Consider the following 15,305-nt stretch of genomic DNA (forward strand, 5'->3'; position numbering starts at 1 on the left):
TTTCCCAGGAGTCCAGAATAATCTGGATCATGGATTGATGGAACCATATTTAAGCAAAGTTACACAGTTTGACTCAACTCTAAGTCCTAGCAAATCTCAATGATCTCATTGCCCTGATCAAGCAAAGGATCGAGATTTAATCAGATTATTAATTGATACCAAAACCCTCTGCTCTGTAAGTAGATGATTGATGTATCGGGCTCAAACCTACTACAACCATCTATTCGTGGCAGCTTGAACACTGAAAACCAGAAAATCATATTGTACTTTAGACAGCAGGGAACTATCATCAAAAGTAAAGGGAAATAAAAATGAAGATAAAATGACATTATTAGCCACCTAAATGAGCCTGAAATTTTAGTAAATCTTAACATAAATTCTGATGTTGATAAGCATTAAGATAATTACCTAAGTTGGTTGGTACTGGGATAGTCTTTAACCTTCAGTAGGATCTATACACACCACTTGATCTGCTAAACCATAGAGGATTGTTGCAATTTTAGTTATAGCCTGTTGCGATTTCACACTTAGATGTAAATGAAACAGTGTACTCCAATAGGATAAACCTCCAACTGGTAACAGAAATAACTAGGATGAGCGTTAACAAATCCCGAAGATAATAATGACCCTTGTCCTAGTAGTGAGTCATGAGCGCTTGCTTATACAAATGAACTTAGGATGAAGAACTAGCAGATGCATATGGACACCATAAGATAGATTATTGTCCACATTCATCGGGGAAGTGCTGAATCTCGAGGACGAGATTCTCCTTAAGGGGGTAGATTGTAACACCCCATACTTTCCAGTACTCGGGTGTTACTGTGCACACTAATTTAATATAAATACAAGCATGACTTAAGTGAACACTCACGTTCATTCTAGCCTAAATCGAACCCTTGAAAACAATCCCCATCCGTACACCAGGCTATCCATCCGTTATTCTTCGAGACGAACCATCACGTCGCAAGAAAACCTATCCTTAGGATTCTAATTTCATTAATAAACAGATCTAACCAACCATTATAGATTTAAAATCTATGGATCACAAGATCCACCGTTCGACAAGCCCGCAACTTCCTGTGGGATGAATTGACGCTTACCTACATAGTATAACCACCCAACTCTAAAAGGAATGGTTGGGATCCCTCTATGTTAGCTTGAGGACACTTAGAAACATCAATAATAATATCGGGAAACATTAGGTACGGTTAGGACCAATCTTGGAATTATCCAATCGCTAGATTGGACATCCAAACTCAGAATATGTAAAATGTGATAACTATCAAATATATATATATATATATATATATAATATTTTATGATAAATACTATAGTACCACATAAATATATTATGATACGAAATGATATTTATATACTTTATAAATATTTAAAAACCTCATGTTAAAATGCTATATAATTATAATCCATATTATATTTATACATTTGTAAAATCATTTACATAAATCACAAATCATAAAATTTATATTACGGAGATTAATGAAATTTATAATAAATAACATGTTTTAGACAATCTCACATTTTAACATAAGACATACATAAACATACAAACAATGCACAAATAAGGCGTGTAAATCCTCATATCTCTTTCACTAATGTCCATATAGTTTTATATATTAACAATGGATAAAATGAATTATATATAGCACATTTCATAATTCTTGTTATTAATGTAATTTTATACAGTAATATAATCATATATAATTAGGAATTGCTATTAGATGCCAGGTAATCAGCCCTCAAGGCCCCAAATAGATAATTTAACAATATTAGGGAGAGATCTAACCGTTAAACACTCAAGGATCGTCGGGTATCATCGCTTACACGCATAAAACCCATATCGTGGCCACCTAACCTGTAGCATGGGCCCATTTTTTATGGATGATCATAATGAAGCCTTGCCAACCAAATGGACAGAATGGATTTCTCACAAACATCATGGTGGACCCCCACACAAGAGTGGTGTGCATGCTAGGGGTGTGCACCAGCTGTGCACGGAACCTACCTACGTGGTCAAAATGAGTTTGATCGAGCTTTTATAGAAAAGAGAAAAACTCTTTCTCTTGCTGGGTTCGGGCAGTGGACAGACAAGCGTTCGTTTCTTCGAGGTGTAGCCCACCACGCGTGATCAAAAGACCGATCTGATCAGTCCATCTAGTGCGGATGGTCCCACTGACCAAACTTTAGGCGTTTCTAGGCGTAGCGGTATACACGTATGGACATAAATCCAAGCATATCTGGACTATGGAAAATCATGTTTCAAAAAATAAAAACTGCTAGCTGGCACGATCCGCGTGAGCCCTCCTCCCTTAATCTTAACCAGTGGTGGTATGTAGAACCTTAAAAGATAACCCTAGGCTATGATCTTAAACCCTAGGTGGTATGTAGAACTTGGATCTAATTGTACATCTGATTTATGGTAGGATTTGATTTTAAGGGAACGCGCATTCATTAGCGATGCTGGTAGGTGATGTAAACTATAAGGTGATGATTCTTGCCCTTGAGCTTTCCATTCTCCCATTAGCTTAAGTTATAGTTTTATTTTAAATTTATAAATGATATCTCCATTCAAATACCACATGTGTTAATTGTTAGAATTGAGTTATAATTCTCACATGCTTAATGTTTATCCTGTATATTTAATTCATGCTATTGGATTACTTGTGGATTACTTCTCAAACTTAAACTGGTACATCAGTGGGAAACCCTCACCTATAAATGTATACCCATACTTAGGATGTAACCTGACTGGTTGTGATTGTAATGGACCTTCGGTTTAGTGGTTATTGAGTGGTGGTTAGAATTGAATATTGATGGGGGCCTACCATCCAGAGGCTACTGTGTCTAAGTGGTTTTTAAGGATGATTTTTATCACGTGGTTTTGATATCGGCCCTATGTGGCTTAGCTTTAATAATCGCCCTATGTGGCTTATTTTGATATTTGCCCGATGTGGCTTGTTTTAATATTGGCCCTACGTGGCTTTGTTATGATATTTTCCCTATATGGGTTCAAGTCTTTATACTGTGCAACCATGCGATGGTAAACCCCATATACTGTAATATGATTGGCCACTAGTCGACAGGGTTCCATTGAACATCCTAACATGGTAGTCTCATGGGCCGGGGATGGTGGTATGGGACCTATGCCCGAGCTTTCAGCCTACGGTGGGATCTGAGCTCCCCATAGTGACCTTTGAGATTCTTAAACCTACTGGTTGTAAATGGATCAATAACAGTTGGACTAATCATGCATTTATAGCATTCGAGCGATGATAGGTGGCTAATTCTGAATGCTGTAGCTCATGCCTAATAAGATTTAGTTGGGGTATCGTTTCGCTAGCTCCCAGACCATCGACTATCGATCCACTTTTGGTGAGTTTAGCAGTACGCATGTCCTATGTACTTTCGCTGGTAATTAGCCACATTGCATGGGTTTTGCCCCAAAGCCAACTGGATGAGCATCCGTAGTTGATGTGCACTCATACATCCATGTATTTAATAAGACTGCATCATGTATTATTTTGTATGCCTTGTATATTTTCATAACTATACTTACCTAATGCGGCGGTGTGTAATCTTAAGAAAAATTCACACTGAGTTGGCCACTCATCCATCAAATATACAAGCGTACAGGTAGTACTGGTGGCTTAAGTGATATGTAGGTTCAGACTGATGAGGAGCCGTTATGATGGTCATGGATGCGTGGTTGTACCTGTCAAGGAAGCTGCGCGATCTTACGACTTTCGTTTATATATTTTCTTTTATATCTCTCATGTATGCAAATCTTATAATTGTTAATGTGGAGGCATTGGTTTGTATAAGTCATTATGGGAAACCTCTTGTATATTCTAAATATAATCGAAAATTTTCATTTATGCTTACTTGTCCATTCTACGCTCATCTGCTTACTCTGGTAGTTGAAAAAGATACATACTCGAATTTGACCATCCTTTAAGGTTAACACTCAGGTTTTTGGGAAACGGGTCATTTACTCGGGTCCTAAAAAGTCAGGGTGTTACAGTCCATTATCTAGCTGCTGTATTGATGTCAGCAAGCTCTGTGGCTCTGATGATGAGGTATGTGTTATATCCACCATCCATTGCTGGACGTGGGACCCAAATGTGATGCATGTGTCTTATATACATATCGTTCAATGGTCTGGACAGTGGGGACCACCGCGATGTTTGTGTGTTATATCCACACCGTCCAGTGGTCTGGATGGTGGGGACCACCATGATGTATGTGTGTTATATTCACACCATTTGTGCATAGCACGTGGGGCCCACCTTGATGACGTGCTACATCCAGCACGTGGAACTCCACCGTGATTTATTTATTTTATCTGCACCATCTAGCTTACTAGACGGTGGGAACCCACCTATGATGTATGTATTCTAGCCACGCCATCCGTCCACTTTGTTAGACATAGGGGCCACCTACCGTACATGAAGGGCCCACCTGCTGGCTTTGTAGGGCCCACCTGCTGTGTGGCCCATCGTGATATATTTGAGGTCCAGATGGTCAAGCCCATTGTGATGTATATGAGGCCCAGGTATGAGGCCTGTTGTGATGTATTCGAGGCCCATGGGATTCGGCCCATTGCGATGTATTCGAGACCCATGGAATGTGGCCCATTGCAATGTATTCAAGGCCCATGGATGTGGCCCATTGTGATGTATTTATAGCCCATGTATAAGGCCCATTGTGATGTAATTGTGGCACATGTATGAGGCCCATTGTGATGTATTTGCGGTCCGTGTATGAGGCCCATTGTGATGTACATGCGGCCCATATATGAGGTCCATTGTGATGTATATGAGGCCCATGTGATGAGGCTCAATGTGATCTCTGTGCGACCCATCTATGAGGCCCATTGTGATGTATATGTGGCCCGTGTATGAGGGCCAATGTGATGTATGCGAGGCCCATTGTACGTGGAAGGCCCAATTGTGATGTGTGAGGCCCACCTTGATGTGTGTATTGTATGCGCACTATCCATTCATTCTTTTAGAGATTTTAAGGACTGAGGGCCCCGTTGTAATTCCGATTCCAATCCCAATGGACTGCACCTTGTGAGCAATGGTGGTTAAATGTCCATATTGTAAACGGTGGCTAAATGTCCCCGTCGTACATCTCCCTAAGGCCCATTGTTAGGCCCATTCTCATCTCCTCTTATTGGGCTTACCCCAAACCGTTGGGCCCCCATTAATGATTGTATTACTCACCTTCCCTTATTAGGCTATCTCAAACCTTTGGGCCTCATTAATGTTAGTGATAGCCATTTTCTCTTGTTAGGTTATCCTAAACCATTGGGCGTCTATTGATGCTAGTGATACCCATCTTTCCCATGTTGGGCTATCCCAAACCGTTGGGCCATCATTTGATAATGATGCTTTCCACCATACCCTATAAGACCACCCAAGCCTTAAAGCTCATCTTGTGTTCGTATCGAGCTTTCCATAGGGAATGTGGCCCACCTAGAAGCATGTGTTTATCCAAGCTTAGTAACCCAAACCTGAGTCCCACTTAGATGATGACCATGACCGTTTGTAGGGTTACATAGTCCTGGATGTGTGGATCATACCAAGGCCCGCCTTATATTCATATCGGGCCCTCATAGGAAAGCCTAGTTATTACATAATAGAGAGAGTGAGGAAACCACTTGTTGTACTTAGATTCATCCTCTTGTACACCCGCTTGACTCGCCTCGTGAGATGTGTTTTATTCTCATAACTGATTGCGAGGACTTCGATATTATGTATGTATCATCTACACCATCCAGTTACCCCTTTTGGGATGAGAGTAAGGCCCATCCTTGACGTTAATATGTCATCTAAGCCATCCATTGTTTGTAGGATGAATACATCATCACCCCTTGTCGTTGATGGAAGAATATGTGGTATCAGGTTTGCTATATCCACTATATAGAACCTATCTCGATGTATGGGAAAGATCCGCTGTCCTTCCAATAGGCCTCGTCTTGGAATATATGATATATCAGTACCTTGGAAGGCTAATGTTAGTATAACGTGGGACATGCCGCATGGACTCCTATAGTTGTAAAAGGAGCATGTTGTTTAGTTTATACTCTTAGTATGTGACCTGTCGGTGAAGGTCGATTGTAGATTATTGTTGTCTGCCTTATCAGATAATCATGCCTATGTACTTTATTACATCATGATACATGCCCATACGCATCATATGTATGCTTGTTATGAGGAGTGACTGATCATAGCATGTGCTGTTGGGCTAGTTTATTATGGTACTCCTTGTGAGATGAAGTGGCCCCACATAAGTGTGTGGTACATGTAGGTTTGATGTATGACTGGATAGTATGACTAATGCATCTCGCGTTTGTGTGGTATGATCATTGTACGTCCTAGCGACATCAGGGTCATGACCTCCACAGGTATATCGTGGATGGCCAGTTAGGACACCGAAAATGTTTAGTTCTAGCATATAGGCATCTAATATGTCCGTGGGTGAAAGTCCTTAAACCCCTTGGTACCAGGGATGCTCCAATGTCTAGACCGAGTAGATACATGAGCGCGCGAGTACTAAATATCAGGAGGTCGCGTCTCCCACTATGTTGTGGTTAGTTAAAAGGGGTGTAACCTTACCCGCTCGAGGGAGTAGGCAATGACTAGGCTAAGATTGACCCAATTTGAGAAATGGGTCCAGTATCGACGAGCCGGGCCGATATTGACAGTGGATAGTGAGGTCTCTTCCACTTACCCAGTTGTGTACTTGATGGGGCGATAAGTTGTAGTAGAGTGTACTAGACCCTAGTGATGATTCTAGAGATGTAGGGTACTAATCTGTGGACTTACTAAGGAGTTGTGTACTCAGTATTTGATTCATTCATTCACTATCCACTCGGGCTGGTGGTGCGTAACTAATTTGTTAAGTATACCTTCACAATGGCCAAGATTTTGATTGGGGCACACGACCAACCTGAAATCAAGAGTTTAGCACGTTAATTCTAGCTATCCAAATTTAGGTATGGGACTGGTTTGGATAGAAGTCCTTTGTGATGAACCCCATAGCTTGTGATACCACGTGTTATCATCCCGACTTCATACTCCAATTTTGTCATCTCTTTTGCATTGCATACTGCATTGCATCCTCTGCATATGACATTTAGTTAACGATGTTTTTGCATTACATAGCTTAGATACGGCTGACGGTATTCATGAACTTGTCTGGATTTGCATATTGAGTTACTTCATCAGTATATGATATTGTCTTATTGTGCCTTTGCATCACATAGCCTGGATAAGGCTAATGGTATTTATGAACTTGCCAATATTTCTGCTTACTCTGATACTGATATTCTTGGCACATGCAGTGCACATACATACACCACCCTTTAAGCTTCTTGTAAGCTTATGCACGACCGTTGCGTGCAGGTGACGTTAAGTTGCAGTAGCATTGAAGTAAGAGTATGGAGGCCGAGCTTTGTGGAGATTTCATTATATATGTGTATTTCCTTCTATAATTGTAATTAACTGTTTATATTAGTGGATATGTGATGATGATGTTGCTCTTGTGATTTAGGTGCACTTGTGGCTATGCTCGTTTACAAAAATTTTACACTAAAAATCCTCCTTGTAGGATCCCAGGATCGTAATCCTCCTTGTAGGATCCCAGGACATGTCCTTTGAATCAAACTTCTTAACAAATGGCTTTAGACGATATCCATTCACTTTGAAAATATTGCCATTTATCAGATTCTTTATCTCGACAAGCCCATGAGAATAGACATTACTAATAGTGAAAGGGCCGGTCTAACGAGATCGAAGTTTTTTTGGAAAACAATGCAACTGAGAATTGTATAGAAGGACTTTCTAACCAGTTCTGAATGATTTTCGAAGGATATTCCTGTCATGGAACACTTTCATCATGTCCTTGTAAATTCTTGAGTTCTCATAAGCGTCGTTTCAGATTTCCTTAAGTTCATTTAGTTGGAGCTTACGCAGCGAGTCAGAATTGTACAAGTTAAAGTTTAGATTTTTGATAGCCCAGTAGGCTCTATGCTCTAGCTCCACAGCCAAATGGCAAGCTTTCCCATAGTCGAGTCTAAGGCAAGACATTTCAATAGGGTTCTTAAAAGTTGTACATTAAGCCTATAAAGCATCATTCAAGCAAATTAACTAATCCTTACGGTCAGGGTTAACTTTTTTTTTCAGAATTTGTTTAATTTCCTTATTGGAAATCTCAACTTGCCTGCTTGTCTGTAGATTCTATGGAGTGCTCACTTTATGAGAGATGCTATATTTCTTCATTAAGTTCTCAAATGGCCTATTACAGAAGTGTGAACCTTCATCACTAATGATAGCCCGAGGCATTCCAAATCGGGAAAGGATATTTTCTTTTAAGAATCAAATGACCGTTTTATGATCATTGTTCCGGCACGCGATCACTTCAACCCATTTAGTGACATAGTTTACTGCTAACAAAATGTAAATATTCCTAAAGGATTGGGATAATGCTCCCATGAAATCGATGCCCCAGCAATCAAATGCTTCAATGATAAGAATGGGGTTTAGAGGCATCATATTTTGACGAGACAACCCTCCCAATTTTTGATAACACTCGCAAGCTTTGCAATACTCATGAGTATCTCTAAACATAGTGGGCCAGTAAAAGCCACACCATAGAATTTTAGCCGTGGTCTTTTTAACAGAAAAGTGACCGCCACAGGCCTGAGAGTGAGAAAAGGAGATAACACTCTAATGTTCATAGTCTAGCACACACTCCTTAGAATTTGGTCTGGGCAATATTTAAATAGATAAGGATCATCTCGGAAAAACTTACGTACCTCGGCTAAAAAAAATTTCTTATCTTGTGCAATCTAATATATTAGCGTGAAACCTGTGGCAAGATAATTCGCAATGTCAGTAAACCAAGGTAATTGGAAGAGTTTAAACAATTGTTCATTAGGGAACATATCATTTATAGGTGTCAGCTCAAGGGAATCGGGGAGGTCAAGCCTAGAGAGATGGTTAGCCACTATGTTCTCTACTCCCTTTATGTCTCGTATTTCGATATCAAATTCCTGGAGTAGGAGGATCCATCTTATCAAGCGAGACTTGACATCCTTCTTAGAAAGAAGGTACTTCAATGCCACATAGTTTGTGTAAATAATGATCTTAGATCCGATCGAGTAGGACCTAAATTTGTCCAAAGCGAACATTACAACTACGAGTTTTTTCTCCGTAGTAAAATAGTTCACATGGGAAGAATTTAAAGTTCTACTTGCATAGTGAATCATGTAGGGGTTTTTCTCTTTTCTCTGGCCTAACAGTGCCCCAATAGCATAGTTAGATGCATCACACATTATCTCAAAAGGTGTGCTCCAGTTAGGTGGTTACATGATGGCTGTGATAGTCAACATGCTCTTGAGCTTAGTGAAAGATTCTTGGTATTTTTCAATCCACTCAAATTGAGTGTCCTTTTGAAGTATATTACATAAAGGACGAAAGAGGTGACTTAAATCCTTTATGAATCGTCTATAGAATACAGTGTGTCTTAAGAAAGATCGCACATCGCGTATGTTTTTAGGAAGTGGTATGTTAGAGTTAAGATTTATTTTCGCCTTGTCCACCTCAGTTCCATTGGATGAAATTATGTGTCCAAGTAAAATTCTCTTGGGTGAAATGGCATTTCTCCCAATTTAGAACCAAATTCTTTTCTTCGCATCGCTTTACCACACTTTTAATATTTTCTAAATACTCGCTGAAGGATGGACCAAAGGCAAAGAAGTCATCCATTAAGACCTCTAAATATTGCCCCACCATGTTAGAAAAAATATTCAACATGCATCGCTGAAAAGTGGCAGGGGCATTACACAGACTGAATAACATCCTTCTGTAACTAAAGGTGCCATGGGGGCATGTAAATGTTGTCTTCTCTTGATCTTAAAAGGCTATCTCTATTTTATTATAGCGAGTACCCGTCAAGGAAGCAGTAATAAGAATGACCAGCTAGCCTTTCCAAGATTTGGTCAATAAAGGTCAAAGGAAAGTGGTCCTTTCTTGTGACAGTATACAATTTTCTATAGTCAATGCACATTCTCCAACCAATAGTAACTCTAGTTAGCACTAGTTCATTATTGGCATTGGCTACAATGGTGATTCCGGACTTCTTAGGAACCACCTGAGTTGGACTCACCCATTGACTGTCGGATATAGGGTAAATTATACTCACATCTAATAACTTAAGTACCTCAGCCTTAACCACTTCTATCATATTTGGATTGAGTCGACGTTGTGGTTATCAGAAGGTTTTCGCATTATCCTCAAGATGAATGAGGTGAGTACAAATTAAAGGGTCAATTCCATCAAGGTCCGTAATCAACCATCTAAGGGCTCCTTTATGCTTAGTTAGAGTAGAAATAAGCATACTATCTTGTTCTTTCTCAAGGTACAAAAAAATCACGACCAAGTATGTCTCATCTTAACCTAAGTAGACATATTTAATATTAGCGGGCAAAGGTTTTAGGTCAAGCTTCGGTGCTTTGAGGTAGACGGTAAAGGCACTACATCGATTTGAGGCAATTTCTCAAATTGTGGCATCCACCGGTTAACTTCAAGTACTGGCATAGTATCAAGCAAGGCATTCATCTTCATAATCATGTCATCATCCAAATCAGGGGATTGGGCCAAGCATGTCTCTAGAGTGTCAGAGTATAGAGTCAAAAGTGCTCTCTATCACACCCTAAACTCGTAAATCGGGCTCACAGTATTCCCAATCGCCGAATCCAGTGCCAACAGCCTCCGTAGTACCCCATTCTAGACTCCTGAATCCCATATGCCAAATTTCGATCCGGGGATTCTACAAGGAGGATTTTTCAGCATACATTTATCTTATAAGAAGCATAACCACAAGTTTACCCAAATCATAAAACAACAGCACCACATATCCACTATAATGAAACATTTGAGTATAATGTGGAAAGGAAAATATAAGACAATAAAAAAAGCTCCAAAATAATCTGTCACACACTCTTGCCTCAGGATACTTTGATCCAACACCACCTACATGCAATAGCCGTGCATAAGCTTACGAAAAGCTTAGAGGGTGGTGTAAGTGTGTGCGTAAGGCAAGTGCCGAGTATGTAATATCAGAGTAATGTGAAAAATATGCTGGTAAGTCCATGAATACTACCAGTCGTACCAAGGCTATGTGATACAAGGCATGAAAGCTATTAGCAATGCCAAGGCCATGCGATGTGAGGCCTACGTAGCCAAATGTTATATGCGAGATGCAACGCAAGCATGTCAGTCCTCATCAAGTATATATATCAGCATAGTTCCCCTCTACAATATCACCGGGGTCTATTACACTCCATAATTGCTACCGTCTCCCTACCCGCACAGCCCAGTGAGTGAAAGAGACCACACTATCCACGTGACCAGTGGTCTGACAATACCTCCCAGCTCATCAATAGCGGACCCATTTCAGAGCTAGCTTACAACCCACTTACTCAGGCGGATAAGGCCACACCCCCTTCCAACTGACCATGACATAGTGGGAGACACGGTCTACTGTTATTTGGCACTCATGCACTCTGTATCCAATCGGTCTAGATGTTGGAGCATCTCCTGGTACCAAAAAGGTTCTGAGACTTTTACCCAAAGACATCCTATGTGCCCAATTGCTAGGACCAAGTATTTTCGGTATCTAATATGGCCATCCACGATGTGCCTGTGGAGACCACGGCCCTAATGTCGCTAGGGCGTATAGTGATTATGTCACACAAGATGTGAGATGCATGAGTCATACCATCCAGTCATGCATCAGTCCTGCGCATACCGCGCGATCATGTGGGGCACTCTATCTCACAAGGAGTCCCATAAATGTTTCTTTCCAAAGGCGTATGCTATGATCAAACACTCCTCATAACAGGCATACAAATGATGCGTATGGGCATGTATCATGATGCAATACTAAGCATGTTCTCAGTGTGTCCTACTAGACTAAGTAAACTAGCATGATTATCAAATCTAGCAGGTGATGATCGGCCTTAACCGGTGTGGTACTCACATGAGTAAGGGCTAAATGATACGCCCCACTAGGCATATGGAAGTCTATATGGAATGGTCCATGTTAGACTATCATAACCTATTTAAGGTACTAGCATATCCTATATCCTAAGGCGGGGTCCCCTGCAAGGATGGTGAAAAGTATCATCATTAATAGGGGCCCAGTGGTTTAGGTTGGCCCAATAGGTACAACTGATATAAGTGGGGATCTAACGGTTTGGGTTAGCCCACTAGGTAAGGGTAGAAGTGGGCTTAACAATGGGCCCTAGGAAAGCTTACAATGGTGGACATTTAACCACCATTATCTTAAGGTACGGTCCATTTGGAAATCAAAATCGGAGTCATAAGAAGGCTCTCGGCCCTTTGACAATCTAGGAAATGGATGGACAATGCATGCCCATTACTCATACATGGTGGGCCTACATAAGGCGGCAGGGACCACGGCTTAAAGAATGGATAACCATTGTGTATATAACACATACATCATAGTGGGCCTCACACATTCATTGGGCCTCATAAACAATCACAAAGGGCCTCATCTCATGGACCTAATATACATCACAATGGGCCTCTCACATGGGCCAAATATACATTACAATGGGCATCTCACATGGCCCTAATATTCATCACATGGGCCTCTCACACGAGCCTAATAAACATCATAATGGGCCTCCCACACGGGCCTAATATTCATCACAATGGGCCTCTCACATGGGCCTAATATACATCACAATGGGCCACATCTCATGGGCTGCAACAATGGGCCTCATATAAATGAAGTGGGCTGCATCACATGGGCCACAACAACAGGCCTCATATACATCAAGTGGGCTGCATCATCCTAACTGGACTATTTGCACCAATCATCTATTTTTAGAGGTCATTTTAGAGCATTACCTAAAAAATGGATCATATCGAAAGATCATCTGGACCATACCACAAATAGCAATGGAGATAATGATATTCACTGTTAAAAAATTCACAGGGCCCACTATAATGTTTATTTCCATCCAGTCTGTTCATAAGGTCACAACGACCTAAATTAAGAGGAAAAAAATTCCATATTGATCCAGAACTTCTAGAACCCCAAACGGGTTTCAATGGTGGGCGTTCATTCCTCCACTGCTTTTCATAGCGTGGTCAATCTGATAGATAGATCTGTCTTATTTTTCTTCTCAACCCTAAAAACGAACTCGCATAGTGGATGGACGATTGGATCTAAAACATAACTCATGATCAGGCCCACACTTGCTGACGTCACTACAACAGCTATATAGCTAGTGTGACCCAACAAAGGGACGGTTTGGATGTAAGAATACATCATGCGGGACCCACAGAACTTGCTAACGTCAATCCAATAGTTATATGGTTGGTGGGACCCACAGATAGACGGTATAGATAAAATAATATGTCAAGTGGGTCCCACATCACGTGGGCCATGCACAGATGGATAGCATTGATAAAACACATTCATCACGATGTAACCCACTGGCCAACAATCTGGATGGTGGAGATAAAACACATATATCATAATGTGGTTGATGGTCTAGATGGACGGACGACATGGATGAAATCCATGGAACTTGCTGACTTCAATACCACAGTTATATAGTTGTGTAACATACACCAGCCAATCCTCTTCCCTCATAGGTGGGTCCCACATAGGACCCACCATATAGTATTTTATATTATAATATACATATTATATATATAAGTACTCCAGCATCTAGGCCCTAGACGTCTAGACGGACAGTGTGAATAAAACTCATGCATCAGGTGGATCCCACATGCATAGACGGTGTGGATCACAACACTTCATCAAGGTGGGTCCACGTAGGTGGCCCACTAAGGTTTGGATCAAACTGAAATTTGTGTTTTCATGTAGGCCTGTCCAGACAGGCAAGCGGCAAGCCTGTCTATTAGACAGTCCAGCAAGGTGGGCCCATAATCTGTATGGTTTGGAAAAAAAAAACATATGATAAGGGGGGCCATTAAATAGGGAAAAAGAGAGAGAGGGAGAGAGACGACGTGCGGTGGAGAGGAGCTCTGCCACTATGAGCTCCTCTCTATCATACAAAGCATACATCAAATGGGTCCCATTACATGTGAGCCCTTCAATCAAATTAATGGTGGAGATCCCTTCTCCACCAGAATGCAAGGCCTAAATGACCTTTCTACACTAGGAAAACAAACATCATTATGGGGTCAATGGAGAATGGCCCCATCATGAAATACACATGCATATCATGGTGAGCCATTGGCCGCACCTGGGGTCCAAAGTGGGATCCATACCATCAATCGGTAGGCCCCACTTGGCCCATCATCAAAACAAAATCTTAACCCTACAAAACACCCACCATCGAATCTTCTTGGTTCTATGGAATGCTAAATTCCTTGGCTCTCTCTTTGATGGAGGTTGATGAAGGTTGGAGGGTTGGGATGGGAGATGAGAGGGGTAGGAAGTGGGCCACACTTTGCTTTCTTCTCTCCTTGAGAATGGCTTGGACGGTTGCTTCTTTCGATGCTTGGGGAATGGGTGGAGAATGAGAGAGAGAGAGAGAGGGGGTGGATGTAAGAGAGAGGTGATGGGTGAGTGATGGATGTACTTGACTTGAGAGTTGACTTAGGTGGGTTGCTTGTTTTGGGGAGAAAGAAAGCATGGGATATAGATGGGATGTGTACTTGACTTGACTTGATTGATTGATGGGATGGGTTGTAGAGATTCTCTTAGGATTTGCAAATGCGAGGTGTTTCTTCAAGATAAATGTGGGCCCACATCTCCTGGCCTGGGTAATGCATCGGTGCGCAAGACGCGGTATTGGAATAGTAATGATGGTACAGTTACAATGGTACTAGTCTCGGGTCGAGTTGACTCAGATCTATGGGATACGATTTAGGGTCGCGTGCAAGCACCAATTACAGGTCGCTAGTTACTGAAATTCGACAGGGAGGATCGCAGGAGTCTATGAAATGGTATGGACTTGGATACGGGCCTAATAAAAATTTCATCCTCGAAATTTACACCATCATGCAATTAGACATAACTCATAAGGGAAGAGAAAACATAGCATCATATATAATCAAAACACAATACAGCATACAATCGACCATCGAAGAGATGGGGATAGCACTCGCGAATCTCAGCCTCATGCTCCCAAGATGCCTCATCCACACTATGATGACCCCATTACACCTTCACCAAGGGGATAACCTTAGTCCAGAGGACCTGCTCCTTTTGAT

The sequence above is a fragment of the Magnolia sinica genome, chromosome 2, assembly GCF_029962835.1.
Source record: "Magnolia sinica isolate HGM2019 chromosome 2, MsV1, whole genome shotgun sequence".
Taxonomy (NCBI): Eukaryota; Viridiplantae; Streptophyta; class Magnoliopsida; order Magnoliales; family Magnoliaceae; genus Magnolia; species Magnolia sinica.